At 46.1% G+C, this 16,397-nt stretch overlaps 1 protein-coding gene across 5 annotated transcripts in view; it reads right to left on the reverse strand.

The window, feature by feature from the left end:
* Positions 1 to 16,397, reverse strand: part of PDZD2 (PDZ domain containing 2) — a 139,831-nt gene that overhangs the window by 104,774 nt on the left and 18,660 nt on the right. The window contains exon 1 of one of the 5 annotated variants that reach the window (XM_074931335.1): positions 12,384 to 12,545. The exons of 3 other annotated variants lie outside the window; for them this stretch is intronic. The gene's annotated coding sequence lies outside the window, so the exon portion shown is untranslated. Of the gene's footprint in view, positions 1 to 1,514; positions 1,629 to 12,383; positions 12,546 to 16,397 lie in introns of those variants that run through there. One more of the 5 variants, XM_074931336.1, reaches the window with a different exon arrangement.

Raw genomic sequence — 16,397 nt, forward strand, 5'->3', positions numbered from 1 at the left:
GACATACAGAGTTTAGATGTCCCCACATAATCCCAAAGATGCTACCTCCCCCATCCCAAAACAAGGGAAGAGTCTTTTGAAGGGACCCTCCTACCCTCAGTGCAGCAGAAATGCCTCTGGATAGTCTTTAAACAAACCAACAAACATGGGAAGCCCCAAACCTGCAATTACAGCAGCCCATGGGGACAAGAGAGCCATGATTACTCCAGGTAGATCAGAAACCACAGAAGAGTTCCAGCACAGTCTGCCAGTGTACCTAGTGGCATTAAATCCATTGTCACAACTGCTATGTCTTGCTTGCTTAACTACCCATGGAGAACCAGTTTTGTTAGGACTTTGTGGAGAGGTAAGTCATACAGGCCAAAGGCAAATGTCTAAAAACAGCAGCAGGGTGGGGATTATTTTTTTTATTATTTTGGAACTGAATTGCTGCAGCACTTTTTTTGACACAGAAAAACTAAGTTTTCCTCAGAAAGCAATATGCTTAAAAGGGTCTGCACAACTAACATAACATCTATAGGTGCATAAAAAAATACAATTAGCTTCTAAACTGACTTTTTGGGACTAGTCAGACTTGGACTTACTGACAAATTGCAGCAGTTCTTTCTAAGGAAGCAACCACCTCTAGCTCCATCTGTGAAACAAATGCATAGAGGCTAGACCTGCATGGCAAACCACTTCACTAACAAATCATCCCAAAATTTCTGAACACAGTGTATTTCATTTAGTACCATCTCTGCAGAACATGGTTAGTTAATCTCAAATTTAACCCTCTCTGCCAACATCTGTATAGTTTCTGTTGCCGCACTGGAATCTGCACATGATGTGATCTGGCTCGGCACTTGCAGTGCTCCCGGGACCAATTACCATTTTATACATCAGTGTTTCATTACTGACTCATGAATGTCCTCTAGCCAATCATACTCTCAACTCTGCGCTTCAAGAGTAATCTTTGAAAATTAGGTATTTGGCAAGATTTACTGTAAGAAAGGAAAACTGCTGGACTCATACTGTTTTGAATACACCCAGCTTCCATTCACAAATACTGCCATTGCAGTGGCCACTAGATGTTTTCAGTGATGAGAAAAAAAAGAGTGACGGTAATTGCACAGTGGAAATGCACTCTCATCTGTCACTTCTCTTGGAAAATAATGAGCTCTCTTCCTTGTTACATTCATTGCAATATATCTTCTGAAAAGTCTTATTTATTCTAGGAAAGAACCTGGCCCCAAAGTCCCAATAAACCATTGGTCCACCATCCTTATTAAAGGAAAATCCTACATGGGAGCTAAGACAGGACTTTGGCCCTGTGTCTTGCCCGTAAATTCAATGACAGAAATTTGGCATGCTTTCTATCAACAAGCCATGCTTAAGTGTGTACTTTAAATGAGGCTAAGACACAAGACAGCAAACACTATAAATCTTAGCACGGTAAGACAAATTCGATGTTTCCGCTGCTCATCTTCAGGTTTGCTGCCTCTTCCCTGTGCGCTGCACAGGGCTGTTAAACTCACCTGAGCTCAGGCGAAACGACACAGGGAAGTCATTTGCAGCAATGTATTTGAAACACTGGACTGTTGAGCAGCAGCTCCGTAATGGTGAACAGCGGCACCACACACGCAGAGAGACCACCTGAGTCCTTGTAGGCACTGGGGAAAGAAGCCTGTCATGAGGAGGAAGACCTTGGTTGAGAAAGCAAGTGTGCTCTTAAAAACCATTGCAATTTCAGTCATCTGTTTTGAAACTGCAAGTGCTGTAAAGTGACAACACGCGAGCCACAACCACATGTTAAGAGAGTTTGTTTTAAATCACGGGGTGAAAATAAGAACCCATTATAACTTCGTTTAACATTCCCAGGCTAGTATGCAAGTATGCAACCCACGCAACGCCACAGCTGTGGTAGCAATGTCTTGAAAATCTGCTTCAATGGATAGGAGAAAGCATCAGAACCAAAAATGAGGACAATGCCAGAGCTCTCACACAGACTGGTGCAATCATCCCCACCCATCCTTTCCTCTTCCAATCACCATTTATATCCCAGCTGCATCCAGGCGGCAGGATAAAAACTGTCTTGCTTCTTGGGAAGGATTTTTTGCACAAGCTTCATGGTTCAGCAGATCTAAGGCTGTGACTCAAAGCCTCTTACACAGGCCACCCAAAGTACAGATGTTCCCTTAAATAACCCTTGTTGAGAACTGGGGCTTTCCATACTGTTGTGGAAAGTAATTTGACTCCAAGCAGAAAAAACTTTTTAACTGAGCGATAAAAACCCTCTACCACGTGACTTAAATGGATCAGCCTCTATGGAGCCACGAGCTATTAAAAAAACACAACTATACACTGAAAGACTGATACACAAATGACTAAATAGTAATGGCCCAGTAATATGGCTTTTCCATTAACAGAGATTCTATGAACCCAACATTGGCATACTGGTAAGCAAAGATATGCAGAGCAGCAGCAGGGAGCAGATGCCAGGCATTAAAACAAACAAAAAAAACCCCTCCTACCTTTGAATGATTCTTTAACAGAAAATATGAGTTGAATACAGACTCCTCCTCCACATATTAACACAAGGACAAAATTCTAAATTGTCTCTTCAAGTACGCACACACAGAGCAACTTGTCACACGTGGTTTTTTGTGGCTGGACAGCAATTGCTGCTCATTTGCACACCAGTGTATTCCAGACTCTCACTGCCTCAGCTGAACAACTCAAGAGATGCCAAGTTTCTAATCCCCCACCAAGCCATCAGGAATGGCTTGTTTGCTCATTTTACCTGCTAGAATTCTCGAGATGAGCTTTAAAGCTGCTGAACAAAGGGAAACAGAGCAGTTAAGAGTGAATTTGGAGTACATCACCTCCCTCAGATAATGATTTTAGTGAACATCATGCAGGGTACAGCATTCTCTCTCTCATACACTTATGTGTGCTGGTGAAATTTATAAAGCTAATGCCCTAGATCTGTCGTGTTTTCCATTAATGATTCAGATTATTGGCCATTTTAGGCATATACAATGTATGCTTCAAAATTTAGCTTGCCTTTTTTTTTTTTTTTTTTTTTTTTTTTTTTTAAATGACCCACTTGGTGTATTTGCTGTTTACAGAAAGGGCTGCACTGCTTGCCCAAAGCTCTGGGAGACCATGGCACCCCTCTCCCAGTTGGAACTGGGCTTGGACAAGGCCTATGGAGATGATCTATTCTGGTCTTTTGGCACCAGCCATAAAGGAGGATACAGATGACCGTTTTCCAGACCATTTCTGCCAGATAACACACTCAGATAAGCAAGTGAGCCAGTGACAATACTATTTCAGTCATGCCTTCATTGCTTAGAGCTAACAGAATTGATAATTTTCAACTCCAGTCATTCCTACAGCTAATAAGAGTATAAATTAAAAATGTCATTCTCACTTTACATTCAAAGCACTGGTTTGATGTACCTATTTTTTTTTTTTCTTAGATGAACAATAACCTTCTCCAGGAACTGTTCAGTGTTGATAATAACAGACCAGAATACAAACCCATTTTTCGCTCTCCAAGAGGAAATATTTTAACACCACTACTCTGACACATGTATGCTTGTTGCCAACACCCTGCGCATGCAGTGCCTGCTTGCATGTGAATCACCATCAGCCCAGTTCCACGATCCATCCTGTTTACTATTTAGGACAGACATTAGAGCCAAACCAAGCTCCACCTCTTGAAAGCCAGAGAAAGAGCAGCTTGTGCAGATGTTGAAATTCTGGTGAGAAATACAAACTATAAACAGATTTCCTAAAAGATCTGCCTTGGGACAGTCTTATCTAGCAATTCTGCTAATTCCCTTGATAGGGAAAGTAGGGGAGCGTGAATGAAATCTGCAGACTACAGATAGCTGGGAAAGTCTGTCAACTCAGAGGATGGGCTGAAGTTTATTCAGAACATTTGAGGACTAAAACAACTGACAGGAGGTACAGCTTGTAATAAAGCCAAGTGCAGTCATGCACTTTGGGATTAAAGAAATATGTTATGCAGCTTGGGAGATCAACAGTTGGAAGTGATATAGAAAGAGAAAGACTTTGCTGGTTTAGTGGCTCATGGCAAGAGGGTAAAAAAGCCAGATGTTGCCCAAGGTCTCAGTGAGGAATGGGAAAATATACAAGACACCAGTAAGGTCTCAGCTGGAATGATGTTCAATTTCAGGTTACTGAGTTCAAGAAAGGTTAAGTGAAACTGGAATAGTGCAAGAAAAGGTCAGCAGGATGACCTCTCTCATGAGACAAAAAGATGTTGGCTTTGCTACTGGAGCAAAACAAAGGCTCTCTTTGGAGGGGAAAGGGAAAGATAAAGCAGTATGAGCCAGCCATAAAGAGTTTTAGGCTGGAACTAGAAAGGAGGTTTATATTTACCAAAACAATACTGTTTGAGCAGAGCTTGACAAAAGAAAAAATTAGGCAGGAGGCTGATTGTTCAGCACACAGGAATCTACAGCATGGTTGCTCGAGATAGCCCAAAACAAGGCCAGCCATGCAGGAGGTCCAAAGCTGGTACTGACAACACACCTCCTCACTACATACAGCCCAAATATCCCACCAACCAAGGTGATGGAGCTGCATCACTACCCTAGAACTATCCCATGTCACCAGAGGGACATGGTGTTTAAGCATATGGGGAATCCAGGCACATACTACTGACACACAGCAAAAGCTACTTTGGATACAGACAGGCTTCCTGAGTCACTACAGTGACAAGGAGATGATTTTTCCACAGGAAACTTGAGGTTATGCCCCAATCAAGTCGGAGGTAGATGAAGGGAGGCTGGTGAAGAGCACGGAAGTTCACTTAAAATGACTGGGGGTAGAACAGAAACACTACTAAAGGAAGGGAGAATGCTTCGGAGGGAAGAGATGAGGTAGTTAGGCTGAAGGCTTTAGAAACAATCACAGTAATAGCAAGTGATTCGCTATCATGGCTGAATTCCTCTACTATTCCCCACCATTGCCCAATAAAATTAACAGTGCAGGCAGGTTCAAACAAGGGCAGTTTACAATCTTGCTACTTCAAATTAATCTCTGTTTCAAAGGAAAAACATGAAGTTAAAAAGGGGATGGGGGGAGAGAAGGAAAACATAGAGGCTAATTAATGTCAATCACTACAGAAACCCATGACTGACGCTTTTGACACGACCCTTCGAGACAGTGTTTCTGCAGACAGTCAAGCGAGCGTGAGACGAGTGCGAGAGTGCTCCATCAGAAGTGGGATTAGGCAGAGGGTGCCTGGAAATCCACACAACACAAGACCATCTCGCTCAGATATTTATATACAAATACCTTTCCCAGATGTTGCAGTAGAGACCTAAGGATGTTCATGCTTTCTGTACCGTCTCAACAGCAAAGGTTTAAAACGCCTCTGTAGCAGGATAAATAGAAACTAGACTCCAAATGACTTCCATGTATAGCTGCTGCTAATACAGTATATGTGCAATGAAGGAGGACTACCCCTATGAGATTTTCTTCTGTGAATCCACCATCCAACTGCCACCTTATATTTAGAAAAGCCACAAACACCACTACTACCTCGTTCCAGGTTCCCTCCCCCGGTCAATTATTTTCCCCACAGAAGGACTTCATGTGTACATTTTTTTGTGGTGGTTGTACTCCACACAAGCTTCAAACCTTACATCAAAACGTACAGTATTTCTAGGTCATTAGGTGAGACTTAAAATCTCTAGCCATGAGAAGAGTCATTAGTCAAAAGTTTATAGAAACAGAAATGATCGGTTTCCCTCAACGCCTTGACCACGATCCATTGCTTTCCCTCTCCTGCAACTTTGGGACTAGTACACCCAATATCCCCTTTGTTAGGTACAATTCAGAAAATCTTCACTGCAACACCAAAGACAATGATGTCCAACTCTTAACTAAGCACTGGCAGAAGGCTTTGCTAAGCAATGGGATCACACTGTGGAAACTGCTCTTATATTACAGCTTTTGAGATCTGAATTAAATTATAAGGAGTTCTATGAAGCGTCCTCAAAACTACCAGCAGGTATCCCCACATCCCTAAAGTGCTTTCTTGCAATTCACCTGCAACACAAACAACTGCCTTTGGCCAACTTTGTGTTTGTTTTTAAAGGGCAGCTGAGCTCATGAAAGACAATATAAAACATTTTTCCCTGTTCCTCCAGGAGTGCCCTGGCTGCTCAAGCCAGCTGCTGCACTTTGCAGGCAGCTGGACTCTCTTAAATTTTAGTTTTAATGGCAAAACTTACTTTTAGCCACGAACCAGATTCCAGTTCAGCTTTCTGCAGCCCCGACAGCTGTTTCTGGAAGGCTGTTCAAGTACCGCAGCTGAGTGGCGGCTTCTTTAGAAGTTTCATCCCTGGAGGATAACTTCAGAAACCATCTTGGCTGGTCTAAACTTCTGCTTTACAAGCTGCACTGCAAGGGACTTCATGGTTTTTAAGTGAAAGCAACACTTTAAAAGGATTGCAACAGCTGGACTCGAGAAGACATAAGAGACCGTCTGTCTTTATCCAAAGTTTAAAACAGACCCTATAGCTGGGATAGAACAGCCACATTCCTGTAGACTGGTGTATATCACAAATAATTTCATTTAAGTCCAGCTGGAGAGAGCGCCCTGAAGAGACATATCCCTCTGAAGTCCCCAAACTACTGAGCTCCCTTGAAAGAGCCCAGCGACACCTCAAGCAGCCAGAAGACGCTGCTGCATGAACACACACATGCTTTTTCTACAACTTGCAACCTACCTACCTTGGCTCACTTCCCCTTCCAGCAGACACTCTGCAGAGTCTTTCCTTTGCTGCCTCTCACAGATGTGTCCACCTCCCTAGAGAAGCATCCCATCCATAAGTCCTTTCTCACTCTTTCCTCCCTACTCTGCTATTCAGATGCCAGTATGGGAAATTCAATGGGACAGCACAGTTTTAAGTCTTCGAGACCTCTTGCATCACTGCTGAGCTTTGTTTGGCACGTGGTGCCATGTGGCTCCTACCAAAACAATTTTACTTTTTTCATCCTTATTTCATGAGCAATTAGAAAAAGCTGAGTTGACTTCATGCAGAAAGCATTTCTACAACCTTTGCAGCCTTCTTCCCAGGAAATCTACAAGAAATTACTTCCCTTTGCTGAAGAAAGCAACTTTCCCAAGTTTCTTATCAGTTGGCTCATCATCAACCAAGCAATGGAGAATTTACACCGGAGATGCCACTTAGTCAACAAACATATCCGTTCTGTATTCAAACACAAAAAGGCATGAGTATCGGCTCAGCAAATCACACTTATCCCTAGGTCACTGGTCAAGATGCGCAGAATCAAGAAGTCACTTTCAATAAATATTTTCACATTAAAGAATCTGGGAAAGAGCCAGAAACTTCAGCCAGTCGGATGAATATCCAGTACAAGCCAAGCAGTCTCCTATGGTTATCCTGTCTCTGAAAGCTGGTCTCTTAACAAGTCGTTTACATCTTGCGCTCATTCGTATTTTAAACAGCTCTTTTAAAAGCTGTTTCCTACACGTCAGTGTGTTTAAGGATCTCCATAACTTTTTGCTTTGGCTACTGCATCCTCCTCCCCTCTGCTCTTTCAGCTTTGACCTAGAAGAGCACAAGGGCCGTAACTACATCAGCCCGTGCGGCAAAACATCCTGTCCCCAAAAGAGGTAGGTCAGTGTCCGAAGACAAAGATCTCCTGCCTGGTATCGTTATTCCCTCCTTGGACTGCGAGATCATCTGTGAACAACCAGCACAGACATTTGACACTACCAAGGCATTCTTGACCATCCTGGATAACAGACAAGAACTTGAAAATGAGTTTCCTTCCTGTTGAGTAGGGTGAGGTTCCTGCTCCTCTCTGCAACTCCTGTGTCAGCAACATTGATGCTGCCCTGATGCTCTCCTGGCTCAGCAGCAGCTGCAGGGATTTATGGATATATTCCCTATCTATTTTGTACATACTCACAGTAGTACTTGAAAGCCACACCACAGTTTCTTGGGACAAAAGGTCAAATTCTGCAAGTTAGTGCAAATCTTCAGCTCCAGCAGAATTCATCTGGAGCCAAGAGCTTCTCCATTGTATAGAAGTGCTTGAGATGCTGTGGGACAAACCGAGTGAACTACACGAACATGAACCTGTATCTCCAGAAAGCAAAGTTGGCAGCTATTGCAAACAGCCTTCCCCTTGCAGTGTCTGACCTACGTTTCAGATTTACATTAGATTTACATAAAATTAATTTAGTCCATCACCCACTGTCAGGAGGACAGCTGTATATGAACTATTAAAACATGGCACAGGTATGACATGCCTCAAAGCTGGCACACCTGGGCCAGCTCACTCCAACGCAGGGCTAAGCAAACACAGTCCATGCTGCATCCAATGCAGGTCTAGGAGCAGCAGAGCCAGTCTCCTAATGCTCTAGGGATCTACCTGACCTGAGGTGGCCCTGCACCAAGACAACCCAGAGTGCTACAACCACCTTCCCACAACAAGAAGCCCTGGAGATGGACCTCTGGGATAACAGATGGGCTGAGTCTGGGTCCTGAAGTCAAAGTGTTTCTATGCACCCTAGTTCTCTACAAGTCTGGAAAATGGGCCAGCATCTGCACCAGCTTTTGGCTCAAGTGACAAGTGACTTCAATCACTGATCACTATTAATGTTCACAGAGCACTCTGCAGAAATGGCAACATTTTCCCTGAATCCTGGGTTAAGCTCTCACTCATTTACTACATTTTGGCCTACAATAATGGAATTCCACTGTGTATTTTAACTGAATGTATTATTCCTCATTAGCAGTCTCAGGCTGTTACAAGTCTTCAGCCTAGCAAAACACTGAGTGCATTTAAACCAGAAGTGCTGGCATTCCTACAATGAGCAAAATGTTTCCCGTCCATCAGGTAGAGTAGAGGTACCAAATCCTGCTCCGCAGGTTGTGCACCATCTCGCACACAGCGCTGTCTTTGCTGCGAACTGAACCTCTCCATCCGAGCAACAGCTACCAGGGAAAAAGTCTGGAGGAGGAGGAAGAACAAGGAAGAAGAAAAGTGATGGGACTCTGAAGAAATATATTTCAGCCTCCAGCGGATGAAAGCGTGTGTGCCTGAGTCTGTGTGTGAAGTCAGGGCATGCTCAGATAACTCAAACTTTACACTAGAGTCCTTGCAGCCAGCATTTTCACGAGGCTGGCTACAGGCAGCTCCCCAGTTAAATCCCGGGAAGTATTCTTCAAGGGCTGCTGCCTTTCTGCTGTCCTTTGTGAACACACGGTACCCACGAAAGCATCCATTTCTACCCACACATGTTAAACAGGCTACTGCCTCAAGCTCTCTGCAATCCCAGCTCTACCAGAACTGTGGACTGTACCTTAAATTAACCTACAAAACAAGCCAGAGGGAATACAACTGGACTGCTGTATCCCTGGGCCAGAAACAGGGAGGGGGAAAAAACCCCAACACCCAAACCAGCCAACAGTTCTTTATGCCCAACAAGCAATTTTATTAAGGAAACAACAACTGAACAAGACACGCCACATGCAGCGTTCTGCAGCTGGAATCTCTTGTAGCTGACACGTCTCTTGGTGATATGTAAGTCAGAAAATAATTCAGCTCAGCCTTGAAGGGCTGATGGTGGTGGCTCTGTGGTCATAGCAGGCACAAAGCATGGTAAAAAGCTGGGCACAGAAGATACACAGAGAAAATCTGCTGAGAAGAATCTTTTTTTCCCCTCTGCAGTAGGTTCCGTGGACACACCTCGCTTTCAGAGACTCACCAACGTTCGGCCTCAAGGGAGAAGTTCTGCATGGCCAGAGAAAAGCCCTGGGCCACCACAGCCCACCAGAGGCTGTCCTCTTCCCAAGGCTCCCCTGCTGCCACGTGCAAGGAGGAACATCTCTGCATGAAAACAGAAGACACTGCACTAGGGCAGAAAAAACTAGTGTCCATAGGGAGGGCTATAACCACTTTGACCAAAAGCGCCACACAAATTAAAAAAAATAGGTAGTACCCACACTACACCATGCTGTCACTGTCAGTTCTTACCCTAAGCCCACGTGATACTTTGAAGAATAATAATGATGCATTAAATGAATGAAGAATGAAGAATGAAGCATTAAATGGCACTGACATACATAGCCCTGTTTGGCATTTGCTGGAATACACACGACATCTATATAGAAACAAAAGAGATCTTTGTAACTTCACATACCTGCCAGCTTCAGAGAGTTATACCTTATTGCTCTGCTCCCCGCAACAGCACGTCAAGGACTGATGATCAGTGTCAGAACAGTCTATCACCTTCTCCTTTCACTTTGGGGTACAGTGGGTAGATACCGAAGTCCATCTGTCACAGGTATGACGGGTACCCTGGTTCTACAGTCCAGATAAGGCTCTTTTCCCTCCTGCCTTTTGCACTTGAAGAAAGTTGTTCTACACTAAAGATAGGGAATACAGAAGATCCTCCACAAAGGACGGACCCTGCCATCTCACTGTGCTTGCAGAATAGGATTCCCTCTGCTCACACTCAAAGTCCATGCATAGTCATTCATCTGCTAAATCACAGCAAGATCCTTCCATACTGCCCCAGGTTTTCTATTTCAAGTGAATTAATAATTTGCAGGCAACACACTTTCCTGACCATGCAGAAAAATCATGATATAAAGGATATATCATTAACACATTTCCACCAAAAGATTACGCACGGAGATATATCAGGCGAGATGACTAACCCTTCCAGCAGATCTATGCGAGGAATTAAATACTAAATTATGATTTTCTAAATACCATGATAATATTTAGTCACTACGTCAAAAATCCTTCCAAGACATAAGAAAAAGTAACATGAGACAGGCTCTGTTCCCATGAAAAAAAGTGAGGACCTAATCTCCACTCCAGCTGGAAGCTAGAGGTACTATGCTGTAACAGGTCCCAAGATCAAGTCCGAGAAGGCTTCATCACCTTTCTCACCCACCTTTTACCAATACCACCTCTCCACACCCGCTCCCTAAAGGGGGATCCTCTTTTTGAGCCAGGAGATGGAGCCAGAGACATTCCCTACAGTCAAGAAAGGGTGTGATGTAGGGGTAAAGAAACTGGGGTGAAGAACCTCAAGGGTGCTACTATCAGTCTATTACTATCAGTCAGTATGAAATAGCAATCCACACTAATGCTTTAGGATGCAAGAGACAGCTGCCTAACTCACAGAACAGCTCTAGAAAAGTTAAAACCACCCACCTGAGCCAGCAAACAACAGTTAAGTCTTCTTATTCAACAATTTGAGAGTATTTTGGAATTAAAAACTTAGGACACATACAGGCTTCTAACAAACACGCTGACCAGAGGTGTCGGGCATCAAAAGTACTGTCAGGAGAGAGATGAATTAACCTCTCTCATCAGAACGGCTGCTATTCCAGACATTAATGCATGGTATTTCTGAACAGCGAGGGTCCAGTTCAGATTGTGGATGCATTCATAAAACCTAGAGTTTTGTGAGCTGAATGGCACACATAGAGAGCGCACTGTTGTGCAACACAATACTTAAGACGCTTCCCATCTGCACTACATTTCAAAGCATATTTTACTTGTTAGCTTCATTTAGAAGGTCCCCCCAGTTCCGCTGCAAGAGAGGACCCTGCCAAAACACAGGGCTGAGCAGAAGCATTGAATTTGTATCAACACAAAGTAAATATGAAGTAAGAATGAAGTACGCTTATGCCCTACATGTACAAAACCCACTAAGCACCAACAGACTTTTGTTTGCTTGAGGATTAGGAGATATTTAGAGAACATTATGGCTGTGGCACTTGAACGCCACCAAAAGCTCTCCTAACTGAAAGCCAGGAATCATGATAGATTTAGGAAGTGATAATTCAGCTCTATTTTTTGCATCCAGTTGGAAGACAATATATTTTCTTTATTAAGAGCCTTCAGTACGCAAGCTTGCCAAGCGAAGCTCCTCTGCAAGGCTTTCAGCAGCGCTTTCATTTTAAAAATCTGCTATTCATGTGTCCTACAGGAAAGCATTTTGTGACCGGAGTTGTAAAGGTTTTCTCCAAACGAAGGGTTTGGAGCTTCTGGACGGAGTCCCGTCCCCACGGGACAGCGCACCCTCACGCCAGTCTGTAAGTAAAGTTTCTGCCCAGCCCCGACCCAGAAGCCCCCAGCCCGGGTCGGGGGAGGGGGGGGGGGCTCCCCGCACCCCTCGCCCCCCGCGCAGCCCCGCACCCGGGGACTGCCCAGCGCCGGCGGGGCGGCGGCGGGTCCCCCCGGGGCAGCCCCGGCACCCGCCGCCCGGCCGGTGCCCCCCGGGGCCGCCGCGTCCCCGCCCCGCTCCGGCCGCCGCCACAACTTGCGGCTCCGGCCGCCGCGCGCCGCGCCCCGCGCCCCCCGCGCACCTCTCCGCGTCCCTCCGCCGGGCTCAGCCTCCTCCTCGCAGCAGCTGGCGGCCGCGGCTAATCCCCGCCGGCCGCCCCCCGTTCATCCGCTTAATCACCTGCCGGCACTGAGCCGCGGAGCCGCTGCGCGCCGGCGGTGGCTGTGGCGGTGGCTGCTGCTGCTGCTGCCGCTGCCGGCGGGGAGGCACCTTCGGCGGCGCCGCCGCCTCCCGGGCGCGGGGCGCGGCTGCAGGCGGCCACGCACGGCCCCCGCGCCGCCGCCCCGCCCCGCCCCGCTCCGCGCCCCGCCGCGCCGCGCACCGGCCTCCGCGCAGGCGGGCAGGCTGACCTCGCTGACCCCGGCGGCGCGCGGCGTCCCGCAGCGCGGCGCGGCCGGGGGCATCGGCAGCGCGTGTGTGTGTCCGCGTGTGCCCGCGTGTCCCCCGGTGCCCGGTGCCAGCCCCGGCGGCCCCGGCCCTGCCCCCCGCCCCGGCGACCGCCTCCTCCCCGCCGCTTCCCGCACAAACCGCCCCCGCCGCGGGGATGGCCCGGACCCACCTCAGGGGACCGCCACAAGTCGCGTCCCCGCGGGACCCGCTCCGGGCACCGTGTTTTTCCCTTCCACACGCTCGCTCCGTCCAAACCCCGCTCCTGTAAGAGCCACCCTGCAGACTTCCCCCCGCGCCGCCCCCGTTGAACACGTCTCCACTCGGGGCATCCAAATTAAAATCCCCAGTGCCGCCTCCACGCAACAGCCAGGGGTTGTTTTCTTCCCTGGAGCGTGGCCTGATGTGCCAAAGCCAAGTGGCTTCATCACGGGCTGTCATTTAGCATCTCACGGCCATTTTTCAGGTGTGTAGCAGCCAGTTCCCAGCAGGCCTAATAGCAGTCAGGTTATACCCAATATTGCATTTTTTACTTCCAGAGTCTCAACAGTACAACTGTGGTCACAGTTATCTTTTGATGACTTACACCAGGGGCAACCCACCACTGTAACCGTATTAAAAAAATATATATATATTTGTCCAACGAGTGAGCAGATCAGGCCATAATCAGAATAGACAAGGATGAAACACCTCCACCAAGTCCCATGCTGTAGTCAAGCAGTCTTGTAACACATTAGCTTTGCTCACAGGACTCCTGGCTCTCACATACAGTACTACCCTGCACAGAAAGAACAGTCCCTCCTGTTTTTCAGGATTTTCAGCGTGATCTTCAGCCTTCCAGGAGTTGAGAAGAAGACAGCAGTTCAGAGGGAGACAGAAGAAATGCTGAGCTTTGTTCCCTGGAGTGAAATGGATAGCCTGGTGTCAGTTCCGCAGCTCCCAGGCAGCACAGGAGCTCACTTAGATGCCAAAAACTGAACACACCAATGGTTAAAATACCTAGAGGCAACCGGAAGGGGAGCTTTCAATCCTTGTGATGTGCCTCTTTCAGGGGCTCAATGCTGCTAACCAGGAAACGCCTCCCTTCCAAACATGATTCATGGCCTGACATCTCCTGAGAAAAAAAAAACTCATAAGGCCCTTCATTTAAAAAGCGGAGATCCGATTTTGAGCGCAGCGAGAGGAGGGTGTGATGGCTGCGTCTGTCCTCTGAGGAGCACAGGGGCTGGGGAGTTCATCCGGGATACGGACAGCAACTTCAGCAGCCTCTGCTCAAGAGGAGCAAAATGCCCACCGGCATTATTTTCCTAGGAAAGTAAACAGCCTCCAGATAGCTCTAAGGCCTCTCCATCACCTCTTCTTTTAACTATATTTCTCTGTGTTAAATGAGAATCCCAAATTCAGGACATTCATGTGGGAGGACAGCTTGTCCTGAGGCCCTGCCCTAAAACCTGCTTGTGTTGTGCCCACGACCTGTTTATTATAATAATACAAAAGAGTTTTGGAGCAGGAATCACACTCTGGGATGACTCCTTTAGCGTCCCTAACTATTTAGGCTACAGTCATAAACAGAAATGAGACCACAGGGATTATCCCGCACAGTCTCCTATGATATTGCAAGCCCAGAAAACTCCATGTAATGCTTATCCTATGGGCCACAAAATACGACCTAACTTCCTATTAAAATGCAAACCAAAATGGAGAATGCTGCCTGGTAAGATCCAGGCAGAAGCAGCCAGGGGGTGTGAGAAGGTGTCAGCTTTAAGATACATTTACTGCTGGCCATGTGCTTGTTTGCTTGTGGGAACCCATTTCTCCCCATCGCCCTGCCACTGGCTTTTGACATTTCTTCCGGCTGGCCTGAGGAGGCACGGCAGGGAGGGATGCAGCATGGGGGGTCCCCATGGGACAAGGAGACAGATATGCTGCTCAGGCTCAGGCAAGACCAAAGTGCCCTGGACAAGAGCACAGAAACAGGCTCTTGGGCATCAGGAAAGTCCTGCTGGGCACTTCACAGTTCAGTGACAGCTTTTCTAGGTCTACTTGGGAGCCAAAATCCCATTGAAATTTCGAGGGATTTGACCTTAAATCTTCTCAGCTTTTATTTTGGAGAATGTTGATAGCGTTTAGATATTTTATGCACACACATGCAGCTGTGCATTTCAAAGTAATCTGTTGAGATATAAGCCAAAACAGGATTTGAGTCATATGGTTTTTTACAGATAAAGCATTGATTTATAAACACGTAGAGCAAGCCTATCTAAAGAAAACCGGCTTCATACATATGCAAACAACAGGGAGAATGACTTAGAACAGATCATCCTCTTCTGCCCCACATCAAATTTCTTTCTAGCTTGAATTTCAGGAGTACAAAATGAAGGATGGAGAAGATTAAAGATGGAGAAACTGTGGACTGATGAAACTGTCTCACATGGCAGTCAAAAAAAGGCCGCAGAAAAAGCCAGAGTGGTACTTCACTAATGAAGCTGCAGTTGCATCCCATGCCACTGCACAGGGAAAATGCTACATGGCATTTTTGGGACTGCCGTTATTTTTGGTTCTTTACTTGTCATTTTCTTTGCACACAGAAGTTCTTGATTCGCATTCAGAAAAACTACTCACCTTAGAGCCGCACTTGTACAAACTAAATGTCACTGAAATCAGTTTCACTAATGTGTCAGTACAGAAGTTAACACTTCGAGGAAGCAACTGAGGAGACTTCATAAGTGCCACGTCTGTTCCCGAGTACCTAAACCTCACTACATTTAAGCCTTATCTCAAGCATTACCTTCAGAACCTGGAAGCACCAGTAACTTTTGTTCTTTACAACAGACACAGACATTTACATTCTCCCAACGCTGCTGTGTCCTGCACACCAGATATCTAACGCCCCTGACACACAGCACACAGAGATAAAACCAATTATATGGTACATGTTCCTAAGATCCAAGACTTTTGTGGATCTGATGGGCAGGAAAATGAACATAGAGATTTAAATGAAATTCCTTTGAAAACACATAAGCATCCAGGACCGCATATAACCCAAAACAACAATATGATGTTCCATTTTTCCTAAAAGAAAACAGCAAACTTCAGAATTCAGCCAGAAACCACAAAAATTACACAAAAGAGGGTTTAGCACGCCAAGGCAGAGCCAAGGACTGCAAAGGCCACATTCTGCCCCAGCCATGCCACAAAAATCCCCTCCCTGACCTCTGTGTGGATCTCCACACAGATTGCTCGGGCAATGCAGTGCATTTTTAGACCACAGAGTTCCCTAAAAGTCTCTGCAAACACCACATCTAGAAAGCCCCATTTCTGCACCACATGCTATTATACTATGAGATGAATGCCGCGAAGAAAACCTTTTCCTTAGCATTTCTTCTGCACACAAGAACAAGAAAAGTTTTGTTTTGTTTTGTTTTGTTTTTTTTAATGCAAGTTTAATAGCTCCAACACACAACTACTATAAACAGCCCTGGAGAACTGAATACCACAGCCCACAGCCAGCATGCCCCCAGAGCCACCCAGGCCTCAGCTAGGAGTTACACCCTTTTGTGCTGGCTGCAAACCCACCACAAGTTCATGGGGTGTACAGAAAAATGCCAATGACCAAAAAAATTCCAAACAGCTCCAGGTCTGGCTGAAA

The sequence above is a fragment of the Athene noctua genome, chromosome Z (genome assembly GCF_965140245.1).
Source record: "Athene noctua chromosome Z, bAthNoc1.hap1.1, whole genome shotgun sequence".
Classification (NCBI taxonomy): Eukaryota; Metazoa; Chordata; class Aves; order Strigiformes; family Strigidae; genus Athene; species Athene noctua.